Source organism: Bidens hawaiensis, unplaced genomic scaffold, assembly GCF_021521415.1.
Source record: "Bidens hawaiensis isolate Kalapana, Puna unplaced genomic scaffold, B.hawaiensis_p1.1 tig00003288_1, whole genome shotgun sequence".
Lineage (NCBI taxonomy): Eukaryota > Viridiplantae > Streptophyta > Magnoliopsida > Asterales > Asteraceae > Bidens > Bidens hawaiensis.
The window spans coordinates 1606907-1622034 of NW_027491180.1; positions in this window are offsets into that span (position 1 = coordinate 1606907).

Consider the following 15128-nt stretch of genomic DNA (forward strand, 5'->3'; position numbering starts at 1 on the left):
ATTGTGCCTTTGTCTTCTTCTAGTAGACCTGGTAACCTTGAAGTGTGCATGGAAACAGTTTTCCGGGTAGCTTCACTTAGAGTATTTTCCAAAGGCAAATACTCACCAAGCAGACTTCAATCTTCTTGATCATATCAGACTTTGCCCGACATGATCCTACGAGCAACCTTGTTCTTCAATGGTCCCTTCAACTCCTTGCTAGGAAATAGCTTATTAGCATAATATGCTCTGTAGCACTGTACTCTGCTAGAGTTAAACCCTGCCCGATGTTACTTGGAATATATCATTACTCACATCAAGCTTACTCGGACCACTGTATTATTGATGAATACCTTGCTCGATCTTCCAATCACTTGGCTTCATGAGCTTGGGTAGCCAAGAGATTACTCGGGGTAAACCTTACTCGGCTATGAAGAACAATCCTGCTTGACATAGTGAACCCTACTCAGTCATTCACTAAAGAAGATTTCTTGAAGATAACTATGCCTTATAGACAAAATATCATGTTCGTCCAAGTAAAACCTTGCCCAGAAATCTAAGTGTGCTCGGATTCCATACTTATCTATTTTGGAGGAGGTTGAGAAGATTCCAATCTTCCTTATACTTCTCTTAGGTAAAATCTTGACTCAACATTCTCCCCGTAGATTAGAACACCTCAGCTGTCCCAACACACCTCTACAGTTACTTACACATAGTTAAAATACACATCAAATCCAAATCAAATTTTACATATTCATAAACATAAACAATTACATATTTAGAATTTTGTCCGAAGACATTACATAGCAAAACCTACTCTAAAGAAAATCTTCATCTTCTTGAGGCATTGTAGGTCGCTTGTCTTCGATTCACAATCACAGTTCCTGCCCTTTGCTTAAAGATAGAAAGGATTTGGTAATGAGTGTGACTTTCAGGAATGTTCAAATCCCTTATATCTCTTAGATCTTCATTTTGCAAATAGCTCAGGTCTTCATCTCTTCTAATTATCCCCAAAATAAGCCCATCAGAATTTCTAAGCACATAGTGGCCATCATTTTCTTTATACTCAATTTCAGGTATGATGCCATTCTTCTGAACTGTGTAATTTGAGCGTGTCATTCTCTTCTCAGTGCTTATACAGGTATTCATATTTGGCAGGGGATATATATTTCTCACTGAAAACTGGTAGTTCAATTCAACACTGGCTATCTTTTTCAACTTTGTAGCCCATCTTGTTCTGTCAAGCTTGGTCATTTTCCAGCTTTTCTTCTCTTTCAAGAATGGGAATCCCTTGTCAGCTTCATCTTTCAGGTACTTAGAGAATTCATTCTGCTGTCTCCCAGCGAACTTGTTTGTGTCATGATAATCATATAGATTGAGTGTGGCTATTTTCTCCAATTGTTCATGAGTGTATTAAGCAAAATCACCTCTCATAATTATGTCTCTCAACTGTTTGCTTTACATAATCACCTTTAGAGACTCAGAGACTGAATCGAAGTAGAGAGTTCTTGGAAGATCCACATTGGATTGTGGTCTGGTTACTCTTTGGGATCCAGCTTTACTTGATTCGCCTCTGCCTGCTGCTATGTGCTGCCTTGAGATAGGAGGCATAAATGGGATAGATTTCATTGGTTTGCTTGGCCTTAACCTTAAAGTTTTAATGTACATAGATTCTATCATTTCTGCAGGGATGTTGATGAGATCTGCAAAGTTTCCCCTGCCTCTTTACACAGAATCAACATCATTTTCACTACCCCAGGATTGTTTGACAGCCCTGCAGGTAAAAATTTCCCTTCTACAAAACTTCTAGGGTTATCACCCTCCAATATGACTTACTCCCATTCGGCTTTTTGCACATAAAACAGTTCTTTCAAATCATCTTTACTCAAAACATCAAACGTATCCTCATCCATTCCTTTTTGGTTCACCATTATACCCCTTAGTATTTTGATCTTTCTTCGTTTTCCCATGGAATAATATGTTCATCAACTGGTTTAGGTTTCACTTCCATTGGGTTTGGGGTTTCATCAGCAATTGCCTCTTTTGATTTTTTTTCAACTTGGGTCTTTTGTATCTCCCTGAGTGTCATGATTTCTCTTTTCTTTGCAGGGGGTTTATCTTGATCTCCCATTTCTTGTACAGTAGATGGCTCAGGTTGCACCATTTTGAGTCTTTCTTTTCTTATCATGTTTGAGTGGATTGATTCAACTGTAGCTTTGTCCAAATTTTCAACCATACCAGGTTTCATCCCTTTTTCCAATAAATATCCACACATTCCTCCAAACTTTTTTTCAAAGCCTCAACCTTTTCAGCCTCCTCATCTTCTCTTATAAATTTTTCTTTTATTTCTTCTCTGGTGCTAATGTAAGCATCTCTTAATTGTTAAATCTTGAAGTGTGACAAATCTTTCTCAGAGTACCCATGTTTCCTCAAATAATCTTTGTATTTGTGGGCATCTATGTTCTTTTGTTCCATTTTCTTCTTAACAATATCTTTTTCCTTGTCCAACCTTTTCTGCAGCTCATCATCATTCAAAGAAGATAGAGTTTCAAAGCTTATTCCAAAACTCATCAATTTCGTAACCAAATGATCTTTCTTCTCCGCATCCATCAAGCTCTGCTCAATGCTTCTCCTTTGTTCTTCAGTCATTGTCACTTTAGGAGTCGCAACATTGGCATTGTCATCACTTTTTCCCTGATCACTTTCATCATCATCATCATCATATTCATCCTCCTCCTCTGTAGATTCATCTACAACATCAATCTTTGGTTCACCAGGAGTTGATTTTCAGGGATTGGGACATTTGGTACTCCTTCAACTACTTCTCCTAGTTTTAAGGTTTGTATAGGGACTGCACTTATAGGACTAGCTTGTTCATCAAGAGTCTCAACAAAATACTTGTTCTTCTCATCCCATTTCCTTTTGCTTCTCATTTCATCTCCTTCAGCCTGGTTAGTGGCTTTTCTTTTTCTTGAATAAGTCTTTTCAAATCTGCCAACGTTCTTATGATTTCTTGAAGCATTAGCCATCATCCCTTCAATTGTTACTTCAGTTTGTTTTTCAGGTTCCTGTTGAGATTGGCTTGTGGATTGGGCAAACATACTCACTACCAAGGCTAGGGAGTTATCCACTTCCTCAGTCCTTTTCAAATTTATTAAAGTTTCAGTAACAATTTGATCATCAACCTCCTCTTAATCAATCACTTTAGCAGCATTGGCTTGATCAATCAGGACTTCCTGCTCTGCCAATTCCAAAGGATCCATGGTTCGGGCAATGCGTTCCCTCTCCCATGTTTCATTTATGTCTTGTTGTAATCTCCTGGCAACAACAGTTGCTTTATCTTCTTCTTCCTCTTCTCTAACAGCACTTGCCTTAATAGGCTCTTCTTCATATACCTTTGCTTTACCTTTTTCCAATCTTCTTTTCAATTCTTCTTCAATTTCAGTGACATATTCATCTATCTCTTTGTCCAATTGATCCATCTATTCATCATGCTCTACCCTCTTGGAGCAGTTAAGACTTCAGTAGCAGCATTATCATCATTTAATTCATCAGTTAAGACTTCAGTCAAAATATTAGTGGCCACATCAGTGTTAGCCACATTTTCATTCTCATTTATCATTTTATCTTCACCCTCACTCTCCTTTTCACTTCTCACCTCATCATCATCATCTCTCCATACAACATTAATAACCTCATCATTCACATCATAATTCGGCTCTTCTCTTTCAAACAAATCTGCCTCATAATCATCATCCAATATTCTTTTTTCCTCACTATCCTCAATATCATCATATGCATTAAACAAACAGGTCAAACCATCAACTTCAGTTGGTTTTACTCCTGCATTCACCATTTCAACATCTCTAGTACTAGCAGCATTAGTTGGTTCATTTATATTCTCCCCCTGTTTTGTGGCAGCTGAGGTCTTATCTACCTCCTGATCCAGGGATTGAATTTTATCATTAGCAGCTGCCAACTGAGCCTTCAGTTCAACATTTTCTTTCCTTTTAGGAAGGCACTTGAGGGAGGGTTGTTGGATGGTGAAGTGTGGAAAGGTTCTGGTATATGGATTGATGTTTGGTTTTGTGGTGGGGATTGTGTTGTGATTTGAGGTTGGGGTTGGGTTAGAGATTGTGGTTGGGTTTGTGGTTGCATGTGAGTGGGTGGTGTTTGAGTAATATGGTCATTTAATAGTGGAGTGGAATGTGGTGGAGTTTGGTTTTGGATTGGTGGTGGTGATTGGTTTAGGGTTGGTGGTGGTGAGTATGGTGGTGATTGGTTTAGGGTTGGTGGTGCTGAGTGTGGTGGTGATTGAGGTGGTGATTGGGTGGTTTGATCAATTGGTGATGGTGGATGAGGTGGTGAGTCTAAAGGTGTAGATGGTGGTGTTGGGATCAGTTGATTCTCCCCTTGAATAAGTACATCATCAACTATGGCTCCTCCAGCCCCTCTCCTTCATTTCCATCTCCATCATCATCATTACTATCCTCAACTTCCAACTCATCATCAGAACTGTCATCCCCTCCATCACTCTCATCATTAATTCCAGCAACATCCTCCTCTACTTCAGATAACAGCACATTCAATTGAGTTATTAAAATATCATCAAGCATCAACCAGAGCAGATATTCATACACTTCTTCTGGATCAAATCTGCTTGTGCTAGCCAGATTCTCTATTCGTTTAAACGTATCTGGATTTTGCAGGAGATGTGTGATTCCTGTAGTTGGTAAGTTCTCCAATTCTTGATTGAAAATGATTTGTAAGAACTTCGGATAAGCCAAGAACTTTTGCTTGATTGGCTTATGTAAATTTTGAACTAATCCATCGAATATCATTCTTGAAAAGTTGAACGGGTAGTTAAATAATACTGCAACAGTGGCGTTTGCCAAATCCCTGTTCATATGGGTCCAAGACCCTTTCCTTGGTGCAAAACCCTGTATAATGTGGCGCATCAAGAATCTATAAATAGTAAGGAACATGCCCTTTTGGAATTGCCCATCATGTGTGTCCCCTTGATAACCTCATACACTTGACAAAACTTTTGTATAGTTGGTCAGTTGTAAGATGGATTGGGTTAGGGTTATCATCATTCAATTGTAGACATCTCCGAATCACAGCCTCATCCACTCGTATTTCATGATTAGCAACAGTGGCTTCTATTCGTCGGCCATTCACATCATCAATCAATGTTGTCGTGTTCCATAAATCCAACGAATAATTCCAGTAAATTACTGGATTTTATGTTAGTGCAAACCGGATGTTTGATCGTTGCAACCATTGTATAATTGGGTCAACTTCTTCATTGTCTGGCGTGACTTGTAGAAGAGCGCACATGTTGTGCTTATGCTCAAAGAAGTATTTAGGAGTATTTTGGTCCACTATATCTGAAAAAGAAACATAACCAAACATATTCAAAGTGAAATTAGTCCAAAAGTTCATTACTTTAGGCAATTTCAAGTTATAAAAATTGAAGAAGAAAAAGAGAAATGTTATTAAGAACCTGTTCTTCGACAAATTTATAACCTACACACAAAACAGAGTGTTAGTGGAAATACCAAATCAAAGCCTATTATCATCTAATCATACTCGGAGAACATATTATTATTGCTTACCGAGTCGGAATTAGAGGGCTGGTAAAGTTAGGGTTTGGATTAATTTAGAACGTGATGAGTCGGTTTGGGTTTCTTCGAGTAAGCAGTGGAAGGAGAGAGAGAGGGAAAATAATGTCGAAAAATATCTCTCACTCCCTCTTATATACCTTTTGAAAGTGGGTTTTAAATGCATTTTGTCGTTTAGTGAGTTATTAGCTGTCAAACAGTAATTTTATCCAATTTAACTTTTTACACATTTAAAAACATCCAAGTCCAAGTTAGAAAATTTGGCAAATCTTGCTCGGAAATTGTCAAGATGAGGTTTTGCAAAGCATTCTCTGTATATTCCACTTGCTCAAAGCTTACTCGATTTTAGGTTTAAAAGATTTGAAGTATTAAAAGTATATTTAAATTAAATGAAGAAAGACCTATTTGATATACAAGATAGCTTGAGAATTGAATCAAAAGATGAATAATCAAGTATATAATATCAAGTAGGCAACCTTGCTAGAAATCAGTTAAGATGCCCAAATAAATATTTCAAACATACTTCTAACCTTACCCGGATAACATGATAACATAGTTAAGCACATACCTTACCCGAATAACTTAGCCTATCGCAAACCTTACTCGAAAATTATTTACAATTACTCAATCGAATATACATTGATGCAAAGTATGCCCGAAAACTTTCAAGAAATACAAAGTGTGCTAGGAGTGTATTTCTAGAACAAAGTGTACTCAGAAAGTCAATATTTTAAACTACCAAGTACATTAAGGGAACATTTGAAAATTCAAAGTGTGCCTGAAACATAAAGTGTGTCCGGGAAACAAGGTTTACCCGAAAACACTTGCAAAAACATAAAACAAACACCTAAGTGTGCTATAAAGCTTAAAGACACTAAAAAGCTTGGTAGAATCACATTTAATCACAAAGCTTGCTAGATTATCATACTAAAACACAAAGTTTGCTCGAATATCACATTAAAACACAAAGCTTGCTCGAATATCACATTAAAACACAAAGCTTGCTCGAATATCACATTAAAATATAAGGTATGCCCGGGAACTAAACTAAACAGTTTAGTCTACCCGAAAAACTTCAAATCATCAAATCATACCCGAAAATGACAAACTTAGATAAAAACATCTAAGTGTGCCTGGAATGGTTATAAAGAATCCAACCTTACCCGAAATACATAGCCAATCATAAACAATCAGGCTTGCCCGAAAAATGACTAGAATAGTAAACTCTACCCGAAATTTATCAAGTACTTCAAAGCATGCTCGAAATTACTGAACTTAGATAAAAACATCTAAGTGTGCTCGGAAAGGTTATACAACATCAAACCTTTCCCGAAATTACATAATCAACCTTTTTGCAGGTAAAATGCAACACTTTTTGCTTTAAGCACAATATCAGTTATTTTTATCAATAAAAACCATTGTTTAAGAGCAAATGATGCATTTACAGATCAAATTTCAGTCATGATTCCTTTCAAAACTATTTCTTTCTTTTGCTGAAAAGATCTCAGGAATGGGGTCATATTGACTAAGTAGCTTTCCCAATACTTTATTCTCAGCATTATTATGATAACATAGATAGGTCAACATCAGGTATAGACTTACATGAGTTTCATCTCTTTGGTGATATGATTTAATTTCATTTAATATGCATGATTCTTAATGGATAACACATGTTGTTTTATGATGCTCCTTATCTATTCTCAAGGCTTATTTGGTTTTCTCCAGATCACCCCAATTTGACTTTGACCCCCTGGATTTGGTTAAAATTTTAATGATAGAACAAATTTTGAAAATTTCTTAGATTTTTCTTTTCAAAGTTACAAACATATGTGAGGTTGAACGTTGGACTTACAGGTCACGCTAGACGGACTTATAGGCCTTTCATTAAGGATGATTAAAGGACTTATATGATTGCCTCCACCCCTGTAGTTCTAGAATTACCCCTCATGTTTGCATTTTCTTTTAAAAAATATGTGAACTTTAATCAACTTTTGGTTGATAAAATATATAAAACTTATGTTTTTCACAAATGTTCTTTGTCATTTTTTTAAATAAGACATTTCATTTTGGTGACCAGATACAAAGAGGCTTGTGTGTGACTGGATAATCACTTTTCTGCCTATCATCTGGAAAGATTTATCTAGGAACATGCATAGACAACAATGTAACTCCACATAAGACATAGCAGTTTCTTCATGTTTATATCACCTTATATTTTACACATCATGAGAAAGCAACCATACATGTTAATGACTGTACTAAGTGCCCTTTTAGCCTATTAAATCCATATGATTGGCTAAGTAGTCAATGTACTATCATTTCCCAAGTTAAAACAGTTTCAAATTCAGACACCCCAACATTTCCTATTTGATAGGTAAATGGTTATCCTGTTTGACCACAAGTGGTCAACGGGACCAAACATATATGTGAGTATATGTCCCTTCAAATCAGAATTATTGACATAGTTTTAAGTGAATGATTAGAAAACAAGTTATTGTTTGCCCCAAATGCTTTCAGTTTTCCAAGTTAATGGCTATCCTATCAATTCTGATAACAGGTGACAAGACCAAACATATATGAGTATATGCCTTTCTAAGTTGAGCAAAGGACATAATTTTCAGCAAATGCAACCCTTTTTTTCATACTTTTCACTAAAAAACCTTTTGAGCTTCTTTAAAGCTTGAACTGAATAGTATTATCATATCTCAAAACCATTAACAACTTGCTCTGTGTTGTCAAACTTAGTTTTATTCAAAAGTTTTTCTTTGCAGTTTCAATATAGCATAACATGTTGACATGAAAACAGATTTTGACACATGAACAAGCATAACATAATCAAATCATGATCCTCAATGACATCATTAAAAAAAAGTAGACTTCACACAAGTTACTGTCTAACAAATCCTAACAACATCATCAGATCAGATCAAACACATAATCAAACAATCAATCATGACATCAGATAAGCATTTTATCAATTTAGACAAATTCAATCTACTTATCATAACATCAGAACAGTTAACTTGACAAGAAATCATAGGCATTAATGACACCTAATTTTCCCATATAAACAATTAAGCACATATCAGTCAACATCAAACAAGTATCATATTCAAACATATTCACACAACATTCAATATGTGTGACCTCTGTTAATATAATCAATCAGCACATAGAGGCACACATTAAGCACACATCCTCAATCAGACCTCATCAGAGTTGATCATCCCCACGGCCTTCAAAAGAAAGTTAAACCTGGTTCTGTCAAGTGGTTTGGTGAATAGGTCAGCCAAGTTGTCACTTGTATTAACACTTTTCATTTCAATCAAACCTTTTTCACTACAATCTCTTATGAAGTGATGTCTGATTTCAATGTGCTTAGTCTTTGAATGTTGGACTGGATTCTTAACAGTAAAATATGCAGAAGTATTATCAATAAAAATAGGAGTGTTCAAAAAATTCAAACCATAGTCAAGCATTTGGTTCTGAATCCAGAGAACTTGGACACAACAAGCATATGCAGCAATGTATTCAGCTTCTGCAGTTGATATGGACACAGTTGTCTGCTTCTTTCATTTTCATGACATCAGCCTGTCTCCCAGAAATTGACATCCACCTGAGGTTGACTTCCTTCTCATGTTGCACCCATCATAATCACTGTCTGTCTAGGATATCAAATCAAAAGACTGGTTCTTTGGATACCAAATACCCAAGTCTGGTCTTCCTTACAAATATCTAAAAATTCTCATTTACTGCATTCATGTGAGAAACTTTTGGACTTGACTGTAATCTTGCGCAGACAGCCACAACATACATAATGTCAGGTCTTGTAGCAGTTACGTAACATTAGGGAACCAATTTTGGCTCTATATTCATACTCTCATCCACATGCTCCCCTTTTTCATCAGCTATCATCATCTCTTTTGTGTCCATTGGAGTTGAAGCTGTTTTGAACTCATGACATTTGAACTTATTCAAAACTTCCTGCACATATTTAGTTTGGTAAATGAAAATCCCATCAGTTTTCTGTTGAACTTGCAGTCCCTGAAAGAAGTTCATTTTTCCCATAGAGCTCATACTGTATTTGGATTTCATCACCCCTTCAAACTTCATACACATTTGTTCATTGGTTGACCCAAAGATGATATCATCCACATAGACTTGTAACAGTAGCAAATCTGATCTTCTCTTTTTGTAGAAGAGTGTCTTGTCAATAACTCACCTTTGGAAACCATTTTCAAGCATATGGTGTCACACCCTCAAAATCCACTAACGGAGTTTTACCGTCAGAGGGTGTGAACTAACAGGATTGGAATCATCAATTATAATCAAACCATAAAAACGTTTAAATGAAAATAAGTTCGGAAGCGTAAAAACCATAAAATAAATGTTGCGCCACGCAGGACGACATAAACCAAATGATAACAGTTTTAAAAAAATTAGTTTGCATAACACAAGCGTTTCAAACAATGCATGATCCTATACCGCGCGCCCGCCTCGGCTACCTGAGAATATCATACTAAAAGTGTCAACACGAGGTTGGTGAGTTCACAAGTTTATATAAAATAAAGCGTTTAGCGTTTTGCGTTCAGCGTTTCGCGTTCAGCGTTTTGCGTTCAGCATTTTGCGTTACCAGATATTGTTAAATCAATTATATATCGATAGGTAGATAGCCTATACAACAAGTATTACTAAGTGTTCGACACCGAAGCTGACTGTTTATCAAGTGCCTTGTCACCAGGTCATCCAGACCATGGTACGTGTTAGCCAAAATTACACCCGCTCGACCTCCAGTCGAGTTTAGCGTTGGGTGGGGTTTGTCAAACCCAGTAGTACTACTCAACAGTGACTCGCTATTTCAAATATTAACCGGTTCGATGTGTAGGACTTCAAATGTTTCGTTTGCCACTTAGCCTTTACAAGTGATATATAATTTACTAACAAAATATTAAATGCGTTTATCGGAGTATGTTATCTTCCCCAAGTGAAAAGCGTTTAAAAACAGTTTAAAGGGGTAAGTGAAACTCACTGTTTGCGAAGAATTCCCAAAATAAATCACCAAAGGATGCGCGTCACAGAAAAACTCTCTCTAGCGTTCTAAAACAATAAAGAGATTTTTTTTCTAAGTGTCGGAACTATTATCGAGTCTCTAGACTCGGCACATAATACCAATGCACACAATGTGTTTCGTGTTTCGTTTGTGAATCGTGTGTGACTTTAACAAGTACATTCGTGATGCATTACATGTGTGAGCAATTATTTACGTGTCATGTATTAATAATGTACATCACTAGCAATTTCTCCCCGTAAGGGCAATTTGGTCAAAACACGACAACTATTTAGCAAGTATTCCCCGCAGGGGCAATTTGGTCAAAACATAACAATTAACTAGCAATTATCATGTTTCATGCATTTTCACAAAATTCAGCAGCTAGTTTCACCGAGACAGAAATTCTACTTGAAAGATTGTACTATTCCACCGATCATAGCATCTCAATTAATTTACCAAAAATCATCACAAAAGCATGCATGTGTTAAGTTTCCAGAACCTATTTTATTTTATTTTTACTCCACATAGATTTCTCATATTGATCAAAACATTACAGCAAACTCATAACAGTCAAATTCATGCGCAACAGAATGTTATTTGAAATTCCCGTTAAACTAAAAATCCAACAAATGCAAGACCAATTGGGTTTGGTTCTCAACTCAACAAGTTAACTTACAGAAGTGGAACCAACCCATTTGGCCTTATATTTCATGAGATATAATATTTACCAAACAACCTAACAGCAGGTCTAACAACTCAGCTTTGCACAACGTTTTTGTAAAATCATAAAGGTTAACTTTTACACGTCCAAAAATTGCAAATTTATATTCTATAGAAACTAGACTCAACCTAGTTTACTGTAGTATCAATAATATCAACCAATTTTCACTTTACACCCCGATACAGTCAATTGAACATCAACAACACAATCTATCCAGAAACTGTTTGCATCCAAACTCAACATATTAACTATCTATGGACCATAATCCGTTCATATAACATTCTAGACACCATAACCATCATCCATGCATATCAATTACACCATACATACATGGTTAGGGTTTTATTTGATCTCAAAATCAAAGACACAACAATTAACATGTAATAATATCAATTCTAGTTATCCAATCATCATCAATACATCATCAAATCAAACAAAGATCATATGAACACAATATATGAAATTTCTAGATTTTAGGGTTTATAATTATACCTTCAAAAGCACAAAAATAAGCAAGAGGAAGGTAGAAGATGACTAAAATCGGGTGTAGGAGGCTTCAATTGTGAAAAACAAGATCAAAAACCAAGAGATATGTGTGTGTGTGTGAGCCGATCGTGAGGAGGGGGAAGGGGGGGCTGGCCGTCGGCTTTGGGAAGAGGGAGAGGGAGGAGAGGTTAGGGTTTATATTTATTAATATTAATAACATGTTACACTTTAGTCCCTCAACTTCTAGTTTGTACTTTTCTAGCTTAATTAACTAGTTCTAGCACATTGAGTTAACGTTTATAACAATGTTATCACATAACACATAAGTCTAACACATAATTATCACATAATTATTGTTTTGACGTTTTTCGTTTATTCACCAATTGTTTGCGTCAACTCGTTTGCGTTTCGGTGCAATTCCCGAAAGACTACACATGTAGTAAGTGTCAAGCGTCATTTAAACCCTAGTTTAAATGTAATGAGGTGTGCGTTATAGATTCAATGATCTAAAGTTTGAATTGACGGAGTTGAGTTAACGGAGTTAACCTGAAATTGACGATTGTCACATCATTCCCATGTTAAAGAATTTTCGTCCCGAAAATTTGAGTCAAGTCGTGATGAGTGTCTGAAAAAGTAAGAAAAATTTTTAGTTTGTCATATCATCCCCTAATAGAAAGAAATTTCGTCCCGAAATTTAATGCATACCTCCGGTGATTTCTGACGGTTTGTCGGGTTTCGCGGTTTTCTGTGTTTGGTCAGCCCTTCAAAAAGGTGAGGATACTTTTTCATCATTTGATCCTCGCGTTCCCACGTGAACTCCGGTCCACGTCTCGAGTTCCAACGAACCTTAACAATTGAAATTTTACTGTGCTTGAGTGTTTTGGTTTCCCAATCCAAAACTTCGACTGGTTCTTCAATGAAGCGTAATTGTTCATCAACTTGCAGTTCATTCAAAGGGACTACTTGGGTTTCATCGGATAGGCATTTCTTTAAATTGGGTACGTGGAATACATTGTGTACGCCACTGAGTTCCGTTGGTAGGTCCAGTCGGTACGCCACCGGACCAATGCGCTCAGTTATTCGATAAGGGCCAACGTATCGTGGGTTAAGTTTGTTTCGCTTCCCAAAGCGAACCACACCTTTCCAAGGTGAGACTTTGAGTAACACTTGGTCATTCACTTGAAATTCGAGAGGTTTTCGGAGCTTGTCGGCGTAACTCTTTTGGCGATCTCGTGCTGCTGCCATGCGGTTTCGGATTTGAACAATCTTTTCCGAAGTTTCGAGTACCAGTTCTTGACCAGTGATTTGGCTGTCACCCACCACTGCCCAGCAGAGAGGTGATCGACACTTCCGTCCGTACAGTGCTTCAAACGGCGCTGCTTTAATACTTGCGTGGTAGCTGTTATTATAGGAAAACTCTACCAAAGGTAAGTGAGGTTCCCAATTTTTTTCCGAAATCCAATACGCATGCACGCAACATGTCCTCTAAGGTCTGAATAGTTCGTTCACTTTGCCCATCCGTCTGAGGATGGTATGCTGTGCTCGTATCAAGACGGGTGCCCAGTGCACTCTGTAGTGACTTCCAAAAGTGCGAAGTGAAACGAGAATCTCGATCAGAAATGATTGAGACAGGCACTCCGTGTCTAGACACTACTTCCTTCATGTAGACGCGAGTCAATCTTTCCATTTTGTCCGATTCCTTAATCGCTAAAAAATGTGCGGACTTAGTCAACCGGTCAACGATCACCCAGATGGTATCGCATCCCATCGGTGTTTTTGGTAATCCCGTGATAAAATCCATTGAAATGTGTTCCCATTTCCACATTGGAAGTTCCGGTTGCTGTAGCAGGCCAGATGGTTTCTGGTATTCTATCTTGACTCTGGCACAAGTCAAGCATTTGCTCACGTAGGTGGCAATGTCGGCTTTCATGTTCGGCCACCAGAAAGTGCCTTTAAGTCATGGTACATTTTATCTGAGCCAGGGTGGATAGAATATCGGGACTTGTGTGCTTCGTCCATCACTAGAGTTCTCAACTCTCTGTATCGTGGAACCAAAATCCGGTTCTCAAAATATCGGACCCCGTCCGATTTGGTTTCAAGTTGTTTGTTCATGCCCCGCATGAGTTCCGATGGATGATTTTCATCTTTCAAAGCTTCGAGTTGGGCATCGCGAATCTGATCAGGTAAGTTGGTATGAATCGTGAGTTGCAATGCTCGCACTCCCCTGGGTTTATCGGTTTCTTTTCTGCTGAGAGCGTCGGCCACTACATTGGCCTTGCCAGGGTGGTACTTGATGGCACAATCATAATCCTTAAGCAGCTCGACCCAACGACGCTGTCGCATGTTCAGCTCCTTCTGATCGTAGATATGTTGGAGACTCTTGTGGTCGGTGTAAATGGTAAACTTGGTACCGTACAAGTAATGCCTCCATATCTTAAGGGCAAACACCACAGCTCCGAGTTCCAAGTCATGGGTCGTGTAGTTCTTCTCGTGAATCTGTAGTTGTCGAGAGGCATAGGCTATAACCTTCTCGAGTTGCATCAGCACACAACCGAGACCTTGTATCGATGCGTCACAATGTACCTCAAAATTCTCTGTTCCCTCGGGTAGGGCTAGAATAGGGGCGCTACAGAGTTTGGTTTTCAACAGTTGAAAAGCGGATTCTTGCGCGTCACCCCAATTGTAGTTAGTGCCTTTGTGAGTCAAAGCGGTGAGGGGTTGAGCAATCTTTGAAAATCCCTCGATGAAACGCCGGTAGTAGCCGGCCAGTCCTAGGAATTTCCGCACCTCAGTCGGGCTCTTAGGTGCTTCCCAGTTCTTGATGGCCTCTACCTTACCGGGATCGACATGGATACCGTTCTCGTTGATCACATGTCCCAAAAAGTGAACCTTGCGAAGCCAAAATTCGCATTTCGAGAGTTTTGCGTACAGTTGCTCCTTCTTCAATAATTCCAGAATTATCCTCAAGTGTTCCTCGTGGTCAGCCTCGTCCTTGGAGTAGACGAGAATATCATCAATGAAAACAATCACAAACTTGTCGAGGTACGCCTTGCATACTCGATTCATGAGATCCATAAATACGGCTGGTGCATTGGTTAGACCAAAAGGCATAACTGAAAACTCGTAGTGACCATACCGTGTTCTGAAAGCCGTCTTTGAAATATCTTCTTCGCGCACTCTTAGTTGATGGTAACCAGATCGCAGATCGATCTTCGAGTAAAAACTCGATCCTTGAAGCTGGTCAAACAAATCATCAATTCGGGGTAAA